The following is a 19,085-nucleotide window of genomic DNA, read 5'->3' as shown; positions in this document are numbered from 1 at the left end:
TATAGATTTATGCTGAAAGTCTTTGTTTTTTGCTGCTGAGGATGGTTTTTATTCTCATGACTAGCCTACCAAGTAATGTCAGTGGCAGAGGACATGGAAATTACACTAGAAATGTTACTAGTAATGAATTTCTTTAAAGTTGTTTCCTCTCACCAACCCCCAAACCTTTAATGCTGGATAGTGAAGCGCACACTTATACTGCCAGGAATAAGAGCCTAAGACTTTAGGATGGATTATCTGTATCTCTCTGGCAAGCAGTGACAGATGAAAACTATTTAGCTGTCTCTCAGCTTTTACTCTTTTGCTGTCTTCTTTCTGCAAGCTTAAAAGCACACAGACAGACTCACACTTCTTCAAAATTCTCGACACTTGTGCCTGCAGAACCGCTTCAAAGAATGCTTAATGGTTGGACGGGCAAGAACAAGATGAGACTATACTTGAGCAAGACGATTTTGTAAACAGAACTCTGGTTAGGAATCAGAGATGTTACTTAGTTCAATATGTTTTGGCTGAAAGGACATCTTGAAATAATTTATTTGACTCAGGAGTCCTCAGGAGCACTCAGGAATTCTTACTGCACATCCATTTGCCCAAAGAATAACTCCTGTTGTCTGTTATAGAGAGACACCATCACCACCAAGTGAATGACAGTTGACATCAATTACATTTACTGCAAAATATTTGAAGTAACCCTCTGTCACAAAATAAAATCATCTCCTCAACCTGATGAGTGACAGCAGCTACTGCCTCCTCTCTGTAAATGCTTTGCTGTCACTGCAGTGAGAGGGTATGTTGCAGTATGGTTTCTTATGTAGGATGTACCAGAGCAGTGTGAAAGAAGGGCCTTCTGTTGGCCTTGCTGTGGCTTCTGTGTAACCTGACTCAGTAGGAATCACTGAAGGAATAGGGGAACCCCAGGATCAAGACAAGCAAGGCTGGTATTGATTCCTAACATTTTATTTTACTGCACTTTGCCCATAATATCTTCTCTTTTGAAGGGCTGTCACATTGGTATTTCTAGTCTGAGAAACTGGAATTCCCTATGACTCTTAGTGGGGTTCATTATGAGAAGAGGCAAGAAACTGAAAATAAAGCCTTTGGCTAACCTGCAGTTGCTTCACTCTTGGCTAAATGCTTTTAATTATGCAGCAATTTATGTTTTATTCTTCTAGTATAATTCAGGAGCAAAGTGTAGGATAGTATAAATGACTCCTTTTTCTTGTGGCTGGGTCTTGTTAAGCCCTCCTTTTTTCAACATATATGGAAGAGCTGACATGGGTGTAATCCACAAATGCTGGGTAGGAGCACCAGGGAAAGCAGAGCTGTGCACAGTAACAAGGAAAGGCTTTTTTGAATGTGACCCTGCATGTCCTGAGGAGTACTAGCCAAATTATTACCTGTGTTTGTTTGGGTCAGTGTTGAGCAGGAGTGGAAATTAAGACAGTTAACTTGTTTCTCATTTAACTGAAAACATCTTCCAAAATGATGCTGCTTCTCACTGCCTGAAGGGGTTGAATGTGAGGAAGAATGATCACTGAGAAAACATGGGTAAATAAAGAGGTTGGAGAGCATTAACTGCACCTTGTAATATTCAGTTGGTACTCCTTTCTGGAGAGCATTTCTACTTGTCTTGATGTTATTGAAATCTGGATTTAGAAATCCAGTGCAAATATCTTAACCAGGTGTGGTGCCAGAAGAAGCTCTCTTGGTTATGTCTTTTTCTTTTTGTTGCCCTTGTGAATTAACATTCTCAAACATCCGAGAGATAAGAGTGCAGAATATTATGGTGTTAGGAAATGCAAAAAAATATAAGAACATAAAATATTGCAAAAGGCTGAAAGAATGCAAACTTTTAAATTGTTTGAATTATGAAGTGATTGGGGAGAATGGGAAAACATGACGTAGGAAGAGCTAAAGGACAGATGAATGTGAGGAAAGGCAGAGGCAGCAGGTGGAATGTCCCTGGTGTCCCTTGTGCAGTGGGGGCACCCTTTGAATCACCGACCAGGTGAGCAAGAGGGGAAATACAGATGGTGATGTTTGCAGTAAGTCCTGAGGCTTTTCTCTGCTAAAACACCCTGTGAAACCTTGATTTGAAGGCTGGGATCAAGGAGCACTGATCTTTTTGGAAACCACATGAACCTTCAATGCATCTGGCCTGTATTAGGGACAATGGATTCATTGAAGGGAGCATGATAACTCTACCTGACAAAAGCAACACTGGAGCTCTGTGGGGAAATTAAGCTGTTCTGATTTTAGATTTTTGATTAAACACACGTTACTTATAGTGTATATGTAGAAATATAAATAATTGGCTGGGAGAAAAAATATTTTGCCTTAATTGCTGAGATAGGTATATCAGAGGCACACAGTCTTTGGCACTTACAGAGACATTTATAAGCCTGCAAGAAGAGAGCATAGAATTGTCTCGCTATGGTACAACATCAGGCTGAAAGAAATTTTATTTCTCTATAGGTCTGCTGCAGGGGGAATGAACACAGGGAGGGGTGTTGAGCAAAAGTTCCTCCTATGGAATGGCTTGAAAGAAAAAAAAATAAAAGTCTGAAGTTCATGAAGTTTGAGACCACTGTGGCTAAGAAGGAGTCCAGATGACCTCTGCTGCAGGGCCTCACACAAGTTTCAGAGCACTCTAATAGCCACCAACTGAACATTTCAACAAGTGACATTTCAAAGCAGTTACTGGGGTGTACACTTCAATATATCCATGAAGAGACACACAAGGAGAGATTGACTTAGACAGAAGGACTAAAAAGTGAACTCTCATTTTCAGGAGAAGTTGTGACTGTCTTTTCTGAATTAGCTTCTGGCAGCTGAATATGAAAGCTTGTCAGTAACTTCTGTCATATTGTCCTGAAAACAGGATTTCTGAAAATTTCATTGACCATACTAGTTTTTGCTATTTCCATTGAGCAGTGGAAATAGCAAAAAAACTGGTTTATTGTTAAAAGCAAAAACCAAATTAAAATAATCTTACTAACTATATGGTCTGTGAAGTATTGAGCAAGGCTTTAAAAAGGACTAGTGTTTCATGTTGGGTTTCAGTTTGTTTAATAACGTGATTATTAATCATTAATGTGATTATTAATTATTAATCACATTAATAATGTGATTTGTCCCAAAATGTTAAAATCAGATTGAGCTCAGAACTTACACAAGAGTAACATATTGAAATGTAATACCACCAATAAAACATGCTGTTTAACTAGTCTTCAGTTTATGTTTTCCAGCTTGTACTCATAACCTGTTTCATAGAGTCACAGAATACCAGGTTGGAAGGAAATTTCAAGGATTATCTGGTCCAACTTTACTTGTAAAAAATCTGGTCTAGATAAAATGGACTACTTTGTCCAGTTTAATTGTAAAAGATTCTAGTTTTGAAGAATCCACCACTTCCAGGAGGGGATTAGTCCAATGGCTGATTTTTCATAGTGAAAAATCATAGCCTTTGTTATTGTTGCTGCTTTGAAGTTTCTGTGAAGAGTGTGTTTTTTCCTATTATTATTTCAGGTTGATTTTCATAACCTTTTTGGAAGTCCAAAGAAAGTGATAATTTTTTCCAACAGATTTGCCAAATGTGTGCAATGAGCTTGGTCTGAAATGCAGACAGCAGTAAAGACTTCTCAGTTCAGAGTTCAACTGATAATTTATTCTCATCATTTTGCTCCTTCACGTGGTAGCTCAGATGAAAGTTAACTAGAGGCAACAGCTGTAAAATACTCTAGCAGTATTTACTCCTTTGTTTAAATGAGCTTACATTCCTCATTTGTATAATTTTTACATCTTCTGTTTATTTAAGTGCTTAGGTTTTGTTGACACGTCTGCTCTTGGGAATGAATTCCTAAGCACCAGCCTACACTGGCTCAACAGGCTCAACTCTGCACCAGCAATTTCTCTTGTCAGGTAATGCTTATTCTTCCTGTTATGGTAGCGTCAGCAAAGTACCCACCTTACATTGAAAAGTTAATGTGTGATGGAGGTCAAAAACAGGTTCACCACTGCTAACAAATCAGTGAGTGGACAGCTCAGATATTGGTAGATTTCAGTATTTATTTTATACCATTAAACATAGTGACAATAGAGGGCAGTGGGCAAGGAACAGTGCAGCCAAACATTATTTTTCTGGTATGTTTTCATAATATGTGATAATGACTAGTAACACCAGTGAAGATGAGGTAATAAAAACTTCTATTTTTGTTTGTTTCATAAGCTTTGTTCTATATTTGGTATTTCTTGTGACTCCAAAGCACCTCTGAAATGACAGTTCAGACAATCTCTGATAGCAAGAAACTAACATCATGAAAAAAAAACAATCTCTGAGTGAACTTATTTTCTTTCTTTGTGTTGCTTTCTCCTTGGAGGGGAAGAGGGATAAAAAAATGTGGCTTGCTGTTCAGACTAAACCGAAAAATTAATATTTGCACTATTCAGAGAAAGACTTTGGAAAAGACATTCCAAATGCTTAACACCAGAGGTGAAGAGGCAGCTTTCTGCTTCTGAGAAGACCTTAAGTATTTCTGGAGAGGCGTAAATGTAAGAAGAAGGCATCTGATACTGATTTTTTACAAGAAGGAGTAGTTGAAGAATAGTTAGCATAAAAAAAATTGTACATATTCTGATTCTCTGTTTGATGGAGACCCTTCCCATGGGCAAGTTGATTTACAGAGATACCTAGAGAAAAGCCAAAGTCTTCCTGATGTTCACCTTAAGGAATGCAGCAGGCTGGGATCTGAAATCAAGGAGCAGATCATTTTCACACTGACTTCTTTCATGGGCTTTTTGTCTGTTTTGAATATGCATGTGGGAGATTAGACCTGACAAACGATGTTTCTTTGTGTCCTGTTTCTTTGTGACCATGTTAGCTGGTAGATAGGGCTGGTATGAGACTTTGTGGTCCCCAAGAAAACAATGTTCCCACCTGGCCTTTTGAGGGCAAGGGTTGTGGTCTTGTCACATCTAGGAATGATGTCTGTCCAACTTGGATTTGAAAGGATCCTGGTAGCTACTGCACACTAGCACAAAAAAAGTGCTTATGCTATCACTAAAGAGATGAAGAAGCTGTCTAAAGTAAAAAAGTAAGCCTTTAGCTGCTGTTAATTAACACACTTTTCCCCTTTGGAAAGTGTTTGGAGAAAAAAAGAGCTGCAAAATTCAATATATGTATTTTGCTGCTATATAAAAAGAAGGTAATGATAAAGGATAATTCATAGGAAAGAAAGAAATTTTCACTCTAAAATGCTGTGCTTCAGAAAAAAGAAAACATTGATATCATTGAAGAGGAAGTCAGAGAAAAGTGTTTACTGATGAATGAATGAACATAAACAAGATTCTGTGATTTCCTCTGCACAATACTTGGAAATGCATTTAAAATGGAAAAGTACTTTAGCAAATTAGATTGATCATTGGAGCATCATCTGAGCAAATTTTAATCTTGAACCAGTTTAGTGAAACCCTTTAGACTGCCATGAAATGAAATTATAAGAGGAACTATTCAATAATGTTAAAGACTTGCTTTCTTTATTACTTTGCAGAGCTTTATGGGATTATTTTTTTTTTCTTTTAAATAAAATATGAGAAAATACTTTATTCCTAGTTTCTGTAAATACAAAGAAGTTAGAAATATGCATATACCATGAGAAAATCTTATACATATATATACATTTACACTGTAGGAAAGAAAGCACAATCAAAAATATAAGAAGAGATTGCTCCTCCTTTTGATGCAGTAAGCAGAGCTGATTGAAGGTTTCAGAATACCTTTGTTTCGTTTGTTTGCTGGAAAGCCAAACTGGTTGTGCATAAAAGGAATTCACTTAGAACTCAGTGGTGAGTAGATTGAACTGTATATATATATTCCTGTTCCTAACCTCTTTTAAATGAGTAGCATCACAGGAGAACACTTGGCTGAAACACTAAAGCAATCTTCAGTAATCCAGTGGGATGCAAGTTAGAGCCCTTTCAAGACTGCCTGCAGGCTTGATGTGAGAGAGTATCTTGTTCTGAACAGGTCCTATCTTGTGCAGCTCAGCTTGACCTGGAATGTATGTCCAGCTACGGTTTTTGCTTAATGGCCAGTTAACTACTTCTAAGCTGTTGTATTTGTTTGCCATATTTAATCAGTAGTCAAGATGAACACTTTCCAGACATGTTTAAATCACTCCAGCTGTTCCACATTATGTTGATTGGTCATGTAACTCACAGCACTGCTTCTGTTCTTTGATAGTATGACAAAAACATTTAAATCAGAAAAAGTACTCTAGCAGGTAACTAAAAATAGCCACTTATTCATTCACAGTACTATTGTTTTGCCAAACATTTAGTGTTTAATCACATTTGTGTAATAAAAACCCCCATAAAAATTCCTGATCTTCCATTTCATTTGTAAGGATGGAAATTTAACACAGTTTCCTTTGCTTCTAGAGGAAATTGGTATAATAATCAATTTGGCTTTGCTTCTGTTGGGATTGAAAGATGTGTTTTAGTTTCACTGGAAACAAAATTAAATATGAGATTGCTCAACTTTTAAATTTTTTTTTAAGTAGAGCAATGAAATAACTAAGATAAGCTTAAAGTGGACTCTCTTTTACCTTAGGTTGCTGTAAACTAAAAACAAAACAACTAGCTACAGTATCTGTGTTCTGCTAAATAATTTACTTGGCACTAATACTAGAATATCTGTTTCTTCACGCTCAATGGAACAGGCATTCAATATCAAACTTAAAAACATTCTCCTTGAGTAAGATATTGAATTCATACCTAACATAATGGATCAAAGTCATAATTTGTCAAATTTCTAATTAGTTCACTATGAATTTGGAAAACAAATTGACCCTACTAGTATTTACAGATTAGGAGTTTAATGAATGAAAGGGAAAAACAGTAAATTGCTTGATTTTTATGCTACCTGAGTTTTTGACTTATTTTCATTTTAACAGTGACTGGTGAGGAAGACACCTTATTTTACTTTGCTCTTCATGGGATTACTGTATATGTGCTTTCAATGACAGACCATATCTAAGGCAATAGGAAACATGGAGACAGATGCTTTGAGGAGACAAAGCAGAAGCCACTAGAAAGAGAACATGAAATTACTTCTAGGACCAAGGAAGTTAACATTTCAGTTGCAAAGATGAATAGCTCCTTCCTCTGTAAATGTTTGCCTGCAGAGGACAGACCTTGATTTAATAAAAATGTCTCTTACTGATGTTGAGATATGGCAATCCTGAAGCTCAGGTAACAGGGTGTGTGCAGACCTGTGGTTTCTAGCAAGGCTGGAGAGCTGTTTATTTCTACAGTTGAACTAATGAAATGTCATGATAAAATGACTGGGAGCAGATTGTTCCCTGTCTCTAGGCAAGATGAAGCAGGATTAAAATCCCATCACTGGAAGTAAACATGGCTGGATTTTTCATGGTATGCTGAGTTGACCTAAGGTGCAATGACCAATCTTCCACCCAGTTTCAGGTGTGCAGAGAAGATAAGAACTGAAAATAGCAGTGGACAAGTGGAAAGATGTGGACAGCATGCAGGTACAGTGAGGGATACTGAAGCAGAAGTACCATCTCTGTGAATTACATTTTTACAGATATTAAATTAACAACTTGTGTCACCTCCTAACATTTCTAAATTGACCTAAGATCCTCCATTGAAACTGCCTATGTAATGTTACATTTTAATTACAATGCAGAAGAAACTTAAACCTAGTGGCCTTCTATGATGGAGAGAGTACATCAGTGGGCAAAGTAAGGGCTGTGGATGTTAATTATCTGGACTTCTGTAAAGTCTTTGACATGGGTTTCTACAATACCCTTCTCTAAATTGGAGAGAGACAGATTTGATGAGCAGACTGTTAGATGGATAAGAAAGTGCTTGTATGGTCACATCCTGAGGCTGAGGTCAATGGCTCAGAGTCCCAATGGATATCAGTGACAAGTGGTGTCCCTCCAGGATCCAAGTTAGAACCTGTGTTATTTAATATCTTCATTAAGGGTATAGACAAAGGAATTGAGCGTACCTTCAACAAGTCTGAAGATGACACCAAACTGAGTCATGTGGTTGCCAGACCTGAAGGATGCGATGCCATCCTGAGGGACCTGGACAAGTTTTAGAAGTGGGCCCATGGGAATCTCATGTGGCTTCATAAGACCAAGTGCAAAGTGTTGCACTTGGGTTGGGGCAACCCTTGCTGTAAGTACAGGCTGGGGAATGAGCAGAAAGCTGCAAGAGCAGCCCTGCCAAGAAGAGTTTGGGGTTGCTGGCAGAAGAAAAATTGAATATGAGCCAATAGTATGTGCTCACAGCCCAGAAAGCAAATCACATCCTGGGCTGGATCAGAAGCAGTGTGGGCAGTGGCACAAGGGAGGTGATTCATCTGCTTTCCCCTGGTGACATCCCACCTGCAGCGCTGCATCTAGCTCTGGGTCCCCAACACCAGCTATCCAGTACCTGAAGGGAATCTACAGGAAAGGTACAGAGAGACTTTTTAGGAGAGTGGCAGGAGATAAGGGGGAATGGTTCTAAGTTGATAGAGTAGGTTTAGATTAGATATTAGACAGGAATTTTTAGCTAAGAAGATGGCGAGGCACAGGTTGCCCAGAAAAACTGTGGATGCACAGGGGTGGTCATGGCCAGGCTGGATGGAGCTCTGGGCATATTCTGATTTAGTGAAAGTTGTCCCTGTAATTGAAAGGGGGATTGGAACTAGATGATCTTTGAGGTAACTTCCAACTCAGGCCATTCTATGGAATGGAATTCCTGGAATTTTTCTACAGTATGGATGGTAACTGTGAAGCAGGGAGAACAGGGGCTGTGGAATAGCAGGCCACATAACTTTCTCAGTCTTGCCTGAGAAAGTGGCCTGGGAAATCATAAGGAGGAATTAAAACAATCGTCAGAGATAGAGGACAGCCTTGCAGGTGCTGTTTGTCTGTTCTTTGTTTTCTTGCAAGAGAAGGTCGAGGGGTGGTGAACCCCACTGACCAATGATGGTGATGTGTTAGTTTACTAACCAATAAGAGTTTTACTTCTCTCTACTTTCATGTATCAGTCTATAAAAAAGATCTGCGGCAATAAATTGGGAGAAAATTCTCCTGTCGACTCCCAAGAGAGTCTGTGTCGTTCTTCTCGCCATTCCCAATAGAGCGACGCTACAGTAAACTTGAAGATCCTGAGGCAGATTGATCAGCTTCTTTAATTATTATAAGATACTACATTATTCATTTCCTGCTCAAAGTAGAATAGGTGAAGGTGTGCAGTGTGAGACATTGGCCATGACAGAGATCTTAAAGGAAGAGGTCCATTACACAGACAAAAAGGATTATCAACCAAAAGGCCATATTTTTCCACTGTGAGGGAAGATTTTCATCACAGCTTGACAGCATTGGTGGGCAACCCAAGTGTTGCAAACTTTTAAACTCAGTTTTGAATGTCTGATCTCTGTCAGAACATAATAGTTCCTGATGTACATTGACAGCAGTGGGATCGCAGTCAGGGCCTGGCAGAAGAGCAGTTCACTGTTAACTTCCCTGCTAACTTTTTTATTCTCTAAGTCTCATCTGCAAAGGAAGCAATTGTTCTGTTTTCCTTCCTGAAAATTGCAAGTGTCTGCTTCTCTTCAGCCCACCACCTCCAGGTTATATTTCCGGATAATGAGTGACTATCAGATCTGTCACTAAGCCATGATCTGTCTCTGGGAAACCTCATGGTACTTTCTAGTGGTCAAATAGTACAGCAGAGATGTCAACAGAAACAGTGCTACTATCCAGGAACCCTTACTCTTTTGTTTTGTTTGAACTCTGACTGTGGGAAGTGCATTTACTTTGCACGTGGCTTTGGTCACAAGGAATTTGCTTTGTGGCCTGTCTTGGTACAGTTCCCACAGTGATCTGACTTCTCAGTATGCCACATAGGCCAGATGTGTAGTGCTTGAAATTTTCATCAGTACTTAATGATTTTTAGCATTTTCTAAATAAAGAAATAATAAAAAAAAATACAGTAAGGTGAGTGAAAAATAATTTTCATATTATATAGCAAGGAGACAGTTAATTGGGGGTTACAATTAATTTTGGAGGTCAAATAAAGGTCACTTTGGATGGGTAGGTTCTGAAAGAGGAATACATATCAGATAGAAAAACTGCAAATCTCCCAGTTTTGCCGTGTCTTTGGATGAAGTCTTTGATTTTTGCTTTGTGATTGCATACTAGTCTTAAAATACACATAAATGTTTACACATATTATGCAGGCCACATGAGACTCAGACCTAGAGGATAAAATATTAAGTTAAAGCATTCTTTAGCTTAAGCATCAAAGCTCCAGTAATACAGAAACAAATAACTAATTGAAAATACCAGAAAACTTGGACAGAATGATGATGAATTTATATTGGCTTAGCTCCAATGGTTTTGGACACTAATATTTTGTGGATAAAGCTGGTAACATTCATTCTGAGTTATCTGTTCCCATTTAACCACACATAACTTGCAGGAGAGAAAATGTGTCATCTACTGAATTTCTTGCTGCTCAGAGTCCTTATAATAACACTGTGCCACTGATGTTTCACTAGAATGGTGAAGGATAATATTGGGTGAGTTCACCTATCAGGGAAGGTGATAATCCCCACCAGCAAGGCAAGAGTGTAACTAATCTTTAAAACCTGTCAGTCTTTGCTCAAGAAATCCAGAACATTAAGAGTTTAGCCAATAGACATTTTCAATAACTGTTCCATCACTGAGTAATAGGCTTTCATTAATTGTGTCTACTACTTGGTGTCTAAATGCCAGAAAATCTCCCACTCTGGTTTGTGTAGGTGCCAGATGACTGAAAATCTGAATTTTCAGTGGTGTAGGAAAAGGTAATTGTTGCCATCAGGGATTATCCTTGTCTTGAGGAAGTGGGTAGGAAAAGAGAATACCAGCTTTTGTGGTTTAGAATCAAAATTTAATTTCTATGTGGTCTCAAGCATTGCAGGCAAGGCTTTTTCACTGAAATGTGAAGCATTGATTTCCACATCAACATTTATGGATGGTTTGTCATTGTAAAAGGTCACTTCCCTTCCTGTGTTTTCCTTCCCTTCTATAGATTTTTACAGGGACTATTCTGATCACATGTGCCTTGTGAAGTAGAGGAACCACACATAATTCTTTCCATGAGAGAGGGACAGGGATTTGGCATTTGTCTCCTTGTGGTTCAAAGCAGCTTGTGGTGCACAGCACTGGACTAAAGGATAAAGTCCTCAGGTTATGCATTTTGCTTTTTGGAGACTGTGACCACAGAGAAAAGGATGCAGGTTCTAAAATAAAGCAGCTTTGTCTGGGTATTTCTTGTTTTCTGCCACACTCTGTATATACAGCAGTGTGGCTGCTTAGCATGTGTTAAACAAACACAGGAATTTACATGGATGCTCTTTTGTTCTCAAAATCAAAATGTATAAACAGGACACTTTAAATGTGCTTCTGTCAAGGCAGATAGACAGTATGTTTATATTGGGTCAGTAATTATAGCCTGTAGAGGTCAAACACTTTGAGAACAATTGGGTTGTGCTCTGACATTTGTGTTTAGTATAATGTTTAGTAGCTGGGATGTCAGGAGACATTAAGAAAGAACCAAGCACTCAGACTTTGGCCAAACAATTTGAGTCATGTATTTCTTAAAGCATTAGTAATACTTGCATTTAAGATGCTAAGTAAAAAGTCTTACAAAAAACAGAACTATCAGAAAGGTAGTTTGGTAAATAGCTTCCTTATATGAAAGTGCTTTAATAAGTGTCATTTGCTTGATTTATGAACACATTTGGGTATAAAAATAATTAGGTCTATTAATAGATGTTATATTAGGAAACGCAAGAGCTAATTTTACAGCTGTTTCCTGGTATCAGTTACTTTGACCTTGACATGTAGTGTAACAATTTCACAGAGGTTTTTTGTTGCCGTTAAGATAAGGAAATTTTTCAAAAGTCATGAAGAAGGAAAGAAAGACAGAGAAATGGACTTTCTGTCTGGATAAATATTTTACCTTTTATTTGTGTACTGTCAGGTGTTTAATCTCCTCTCACGATGGAGCAGGATCAAGAATTGTGTTAGAATAGGATAAATATCAATTAGTTTTGAAAAAGAAACAAAATCAAAGTAACCAGGAAAGCAGATGATCCAGGGTGAAGGCTTGGATGAGAGCCTGAAGATAAATGAGGAGAGAATAAAAGTAAAACAGAAGGGGTTGTGAAGCACAGGAGAGAGAGAAAAAGGGAAAGGAACAATACTTAGAAAACCCTCAGAAATCCTTTGATCACACTATGGATTTAAATATACAGAATAGGACAATCAGCTGCCTTAGGCTCAGCCCCAAAGAAAGCATGGATATCAGTTTTAATGGCACACAGAGTCCACTGAGAGAGAATCAGACTCTGAAATTCAAAAGTGGTAAGGAAATATCCAGGTGAGATGGAGGGAGCATGTGAGATGGAGGTCTGACATACTTGATTGTTAGAGAGTGCCCCATCACAAAAGAATAGTAATGTTTGAAATGTTGTATAACATAGCCAGGAAAATACTGGGTGTATGTTGGAGGCTAGTGGGTTTTGCAACATGAAAGAAAACATACTCAGAGTTGATAAGCAGCTGGAGTTTTTACAGCTTGGTCTGCAGCCAGGACCCCTCCTTGTCTTTGAAAATGTGTAATGAGAAAAACCTGACCTCTGTGAATTGTGTACAAGGAACATCTGTTCTAAGGAGGTGCTGTTGAGTAGACAGCCTGCTTATGCTACAAAGTTGTTAGGGCTGTCTGCAATATTCCTCTCTCCATTTGTGAGTCTTGATCTTGGTATATCAGGTTGCCTCTAAAATTATTCTTCCCCTGACTTTGTCACAGGAGTCATAAATGAAAACTCCATGAAGTACTAAGGAACACTTATTTAGTAATTGCATTAAGTAAATTAAGAACATAGCAATCAAAAGACCTCTGTATTGTTCTTGTAGCATATGGACAGTAAGAGCAATTAAGATAGTGACAAACATTTAAATCTCTCAAATGTCGTTCATAACTTAAGAAAACCTCATGAACAGAACTTGCTATTGGAGTTAAATCAAGTTTCAGTGTTTTCCATAAACCTTGATTAGAGAGGCTCGGTCAGTGTTTGTTTCTTTGAGAGCAAAGGGAGTTGCTCTTTTCACCCAAGGACAGATTTCCTAAATCAGCCTCAGAAATGAGAGATCAAGTGGAGGATGAGAACGCAGCAAAACTGTAGCCAACTCAAACATACTATTACTTCCTCTTTGCATTGGCTTTGTCTCCTGCCTGTGTACTATCCTCCTGCAGTAACAGGCTCAGCAGGAGCAGTGGTTTATATTCCCAGCTGCTGCCTGCTGAGAACACTTTTCCCTTGCATACTCTTTATTTTATTTGTTCCCAACCATGCAGCATGATCCTCCTGCCTCCCAAGGTAACTTGAAGGTATAGTAGAGCATAAAAATGAGTCCATCTTTCCATCCAGGACCACCCACGAGCTGCATGACTTGTGAGAGAAATACAAAGTTCATCACTAGGGCTGGGGAGATGCTTATTCAATCATGCCACTACACAGCTAATTGCATGGTTTTTTGAACAATACCTCTTGCAACATAAATTTTTTAAGGAAGAAACCTCTGAAATTTTGTTTCTCTTGATAGAGATGGTAGGCTTCCATTATTCTGTTCTCTGCTTGGCAACACATGATATTCTGCATGCATGCTTGTTTTGGAAGTTCTTGCACAAAACAATGTGCAAGTTCTTATTGAAGGATCAAATCAAACACCACAGCTTTAATTCTGAAACAAGATATTTTTTTTTACTAAAAAAGCTTATGGTAATTCAATTCCATTTTAATATTTTGTTACAAAATAAATGCTGTAAAAAACAGCATTGAAAAACTTGGCAGATTTGTTAGGAAACAAAGAAGTGGCAAAAAGTCAGTTTAGGGAGGGATGATTCAAGTTCCCGTTATTTTCAAATTTGAAAACAATTAAACTTTTCTTTATAATTCTCCAAGTCACCCACTCTTATAAACTCAGAAATGTGATCTAAATGCAGCTGTGTAGCAGGGAGGTATTTTTTTTCTGATTTATTCAGGATGCCACCATCCATTTCAGCACAGGAACATTAATTAGGGAGACAAATGATAACAATGAAAATAAGCAAAATAAAAGGAGCAATCTGATTTATTGATTTCAAGTTTATACAAGGAAGAATGGCAGGTGAAGAACTTCATGAATGAAGCATGAGGAAACCTCATCCCCATCTTCAGCACTAGAAGGCTTTTTCAGCTGAAATGTCAATAGCAACATGTCATGATTGCTCAGGGGGCTAATTTTCTGCCTCATAAGGTTTGGCCAAAGCTGGGGTGGCACGAGGCCTTTGATTCAATTCAGTTTCACAAAACCATGTTGACTTCTTTGGGGTCTCAGGCCTCCATTACAGGTCCTGCTGCTCTTCCTCTCCTCAGTCCCGTCATCTCTTGTCCTTCTCTGCTCAGGCACGTGTGATTTCTGTAACACCTCCCTGCTCTTTCGGCAGTGGTACAGGGACAAGATTCCAATGAGATGAGCAGAGCAGATGTGGTCACACTCCTCAGCCCCTGGGAGTTGTTAGGCATTTGGTAGTGGTCTCCCAGATTCTTCTTTTGTCTCAGACTGAGTGAGTACATGTTGCCAGATGGCTAATACAGGCAATGAAAGGAGCTTCTGGTCTCCTCTGGATGTTCTTCATCTGGCAGCTGCAGCTAATAGAATAAATCATATTTTCTTTCAATGCATAAGATTTTGAATTAATATGTAAATAGCTTTCAATATTTGTCTGAGTTCCTGAGTAAGGAACTTTTAGGTCTAAATACTTGTCAGAAAGGGAAGTGCTTAGAATTCGGGACCTTCCCAATGTTTAATTTGTAGTACACTCTCGTGTCTCTTAAATTTGATGTGGTGTAGAACAGATGATCAAAGGCATTTAGTAGTTTCAACACAGATACTCTGAGCTGGAGAATTTAGCTAAATCAGCCATTTAACACCTGCTCTTGGCTTCAGTCTTGCTCTTGGCAGAGTGTAAGGTGGTGTTGAAGGGTAATTGTGCTAGGAGGGCTCTCTGCCAGCGCAGAGCACTGTTTTGAGTGGCTGAATAGCTTATGCTATGCATGTTCTAGCTGGCACTATTGCCACCTCTGGGGCACTGGTTAACTCAGGAGCAGAATCTTTGAAGACTTGTACCTGCTGCCCTGTTGCTTGTATCTCTATATTCAAGGATACGGTTCTGGCTGCCTTGCTTGTGCAAGGCACATGAAATGAACCAAGGACATCTACATGCATCCAGTGGATAGAAGCTGTAAGGATTTAAAAAGCATGTGTCTACTTGTCTACAAAACAAAAAGGGAAAATAAACATTATTTTGGTTGGTTTTTTTTTGTTTGGTGGAGTTTTTTTTGTTTGTTGTTTGGTTGGTTCTTTTTCCTCAGAGCATTCTAAGTTGAAAAGGAAGGTTATGTATGCATTAGTTAAAAGCTAGATATCTTGTGATCAAAAAAAGACTTTTTGTTGTCAAATCACTGTCATTCATGTTCATGGGTACATTCCATAGATCACTGTTTTAGTACAAGCTAAAGTATATAAAAACACTACAGCATTATTCAGTCATAATTATACTTTGATAAATTTATCAAAATTTGTGATTATTTCAATGTACTCTTTGTAACTTTTTTTCATTTCTAATGTGTAGAAATATTTCAGGAAGTAGAAAGGAGGGCTATTTCAAAAAGTAAAAAGAAAAGGATGAATTTTAGTTTATTGTTTGAAAACTGGTCAACAAGCTTTTAATCTCTATATAAAATTCAGGAAGGTAATGATGACTAGGAATCCATATGGTGTTCCTACAGTAACTGATCTAATGCTCTCCAGCTGTAAAACAGGTTATGACAAGAGCAGGAACAAGGCAGTTTAGCTTCCAGTATCTGTGTGGAAAATAATGATCCATTTTTATCTCTGATCTGACCTCTTATATGCAGGATGTAGGTGTCATTAAAAATAAACCATTCTAAATACAGAAAACTTATAAAGTTCAATTTTGTCTCCTCATTCCCAGTGCCCACAACAGCTCAGTCAAGGATGGACGAATTTTTGTAATTACTGAAAGCTACAGGAGAAAGCACAGGAGTTAGACCCCACAAAAAGTGACATGTATCTAGGACCAAAGTGCTGTGTTGTCTATGTGTAGGACAAGAAAATAAAATAATAGTTCTCAAGGAAGCTACACAACTGAAATCCTCATAAGATTATGAGACTTTCTATCTTCCATCTCACACTAGACTGTGTGCTTGAGAATGCATAGCCACAGCTACAAGGTAGATTTGGGTTTTTTACCTACAATAGTAAAAACCTATCATCTATGGTAATTTTCCTTTGCCAAAACAATTTAATGCTTAATATATCCCTGCTTGCCTTCTGTGAGTTCTGGTAAAAGCAGAAGTCAGTTGTGCCACAGAATGTCAAGCCCACCCTCATTTTGTGTAACCATGAGACAGACACCACCAGGTGTCTCGTCGTTGTGGATCTAGTGATCCCCATTCTCTATAACATGGAGGAAAGGATTATAAATTAAATTGTTACAGTTTTAGGATATTCTATATCAGTGGTTCCAAACAAAGCTCACTCTCAGTCTACTTCAGCCTGAACTTCAAGGCTCCCTAAGTTCCCAGTTTTTCCCCTTTTGTTCCTGTGTCAGGACTGTGCATACTGATCCATTTTTATCTCTAACATCTACCGTGACTGACCTCTGCAGATATCCTCCTAGGTCATGTGCAGGATGTAACTGTCATAAAAATAAACCATTCTAAACACAGAAGGTCTATAAACCGTGCACTGGTAACAATTCCTTTTCAATTTATTTATGGGTTATTTTCTTGAATTATTGTACAGGGTTTCAGCTATAGCAAAAAATCCAAGTTCTTAACCCTTTGGTGCAGAAGTGAAACATGAAGCTGCCTGTATACAGTAACATTGCTTTAACTGATGTCATTCTCTGCTGGAGATAAAGCTCCTAAATCACAACTAGCCCCTTTGTTTACAGTACTTTAAAAGCTAAATATGCAAACATTTGTTCAGGATGGGCTTCTTGCAGCAAAGAGAGGTTCTGCTTCATCCGATATATTCTGTCTGGAGAGGAAGGATGTTTTCTGGTCATGTTGGCAAGACTGTAAGGAATGTGATTCATCTTCTCTGTCCTATTGCCTGGGCAAATAAGGAGCTGCAGGAAAGCAGGTTAAATAACATTTTAACTTGTGGGTGAGGTAGTTTCAAAACTCTTATCTGATGAAGCCATGTGCCAGCTGCTACTTAGGATAAACTAAACCCTCAACAAAGATCACAGCTTGTTTTCTTAAGTTATCTATACATTTCCAGAATGAGATCCTAATCTTTAATGAACTGTTGAGTCAAATGATTCGTAGCCAAATTAAAGGAAAAATGTGGTAAATAAATGTCAAATCACAAAACTATAATTAACCTTGTCAGGCCTAAGGTAAACTGTTTTATTGGTAAATAAAGAAAAATAACATTATGTATAATTCCCCTCAAGGGCATCTGCAAAAGGGGCCTGCTCCCTCAAAGCATGGTTGACTCTGAGACAGACAATTATGTTGTGTCACATAGCATGACTTTGTGTAGGGACTGAGGTCCTACATGTCTTCTTTTCCACTATTGTTGCCTCCACCGCTAGTGGTACTAAACAAGAATAAAATTTTTTATGCCAAAAATTTCTATTGTCCTAGTAGTGTAACTGGATGTTAACCATGAGACTATGTTACATAATCAAACTATTTCATAAATTAGCTCTTGTTGTGTATCTTTTTGCAAAACAGTAGAGATTCTTAGTAACAAACCCCCCACTTTATTAAAGGAAAATGTTGCACAAAGTGGTTCATAGCATTGCTATCTGACCACAAATGCTTAAATACACAGACTTTCAAGAAGTCTGCAGTACCAATTGAACCTTATTACTGGAACCAATATTTAGCCTGAACATTTTACTACTTTTTTAGCTTTAGTACATCAAGACTCATGATTCAATTCCACCAAAGATAAATCTAATTATTTTTCATTTTCACAGAATCATAGAATATTCTGAGTTGTAGTGGACCTATGAAGATCACTGAGACCAACTCCTGGCCCTGCACAGGTCACCCCAAGATCATGGGTCTGAGAGTGTTGTCCAAACACTTCTTGACCTTTGTCAGGCTTGGTGCTGTGACCACTTCTCTGGAGAGCCTGTTCCAGTGCCCAACCATCCTCTGGGTGAGAACTGTCTCCTGATATCCCACCTAAATCTCCTCTGGCACAGCTTCACACCATTCCCTTGGGTCCTGTCAGTGGTCACCAGAGAGAAGAGATCAGTGTCTGCCCCTCCTCTGAAGTTGTAGATTCCGATGGGGTCTCCCCTCAGTCTCCTCCAGACTGAACAGCCCAAGTGCCCTCAGCTGCTCCTCACACGGCTTCCCCTCAAAGGCCTTCACCATCCTCACAGCCCTCCTTTGGATACTCTCTGGTAGCTTTATACCTTTCTCATATTGTGGCACCCAAAGCTGCCCCAGCACTCAAGGTGAGGCTGCAGCAGTGCAGGGCAGAGGGGACAGTCCCCTCCCTTGTCCAGCTGGCAATGCTGTGCCTGATGCACCCCAGGACATGGGTGACCCTCCTGGCTGTGTGGGCGCTGCTGACTCACATTCAACTTTCTGTTGACCAGGACCCCCAGGTCCCTTTCCATGGTGCTGCTTTCCAGTGTCTTGTTCCCCAGTCTGTCTGTACATCCAGGGTTGTCCCATCCCAGGTGCAGAATCCAGTACTTGCCCTTGCTGAACTTCACAGAGCTGATGATTGCCCATCTCTTTAATTTGTTGAGGTCTCTCTGCAGGGCCTCCTGGCCCTTGAGGGAGCTGACAGCTCCTCCCAGTCTAGTATCATTGGCAAACTTACTTACTAATTTTAATTACTTTTGATTACTTTAGTAGTTTAATTTTATTTAATTTAATTACTAATTAAGTAGTCAAACGAAGTATGCAGAAA

At 38.8% G+C, this 19,085-nt stretch overlaps 1 long non-coding RNA gene across 1 annotated transcript; it reads left to right on the top strand.

Annotated features, from left to right (window-relative positions):
- Positions 1 to 3,825: 3,825 nt before the first annotated feature.
- On the top strand, positions 3,826 to 18,416 carry LOC107214936. The gene is made up of 3 exons (XR_001525059.1): positions 3,826 to 3,921; positions 5,691 to 5,844; positions 18,133 to 18,416. It is a non-coding gene; the product is annotated as an uncharacterized LOC107214936 (long non-coding RNA).
- The last annotated feature ends 669 nt before the right edge of the window (positions 18,417 to 19,085 follow it).

Source organism: Parus major, chromosome 2 (genome assembly GCF_001522545.3).
Source record: "Parus major isolate Abel chromosome 2, Parus_major1.1, whole genome shotgun sequence".
Taxonomy (NCBI): domain Eukaryota; kingdom Metazoa; phylum Chordata; class Aves; order Passeriformes; family Paridae; genus Parus; species Parus major.
The sequence above is the reverse complement of the archived record's forward strand: the minus strand, read 5'-3'. Positions and strand labels throughout refer to the sequence as shown.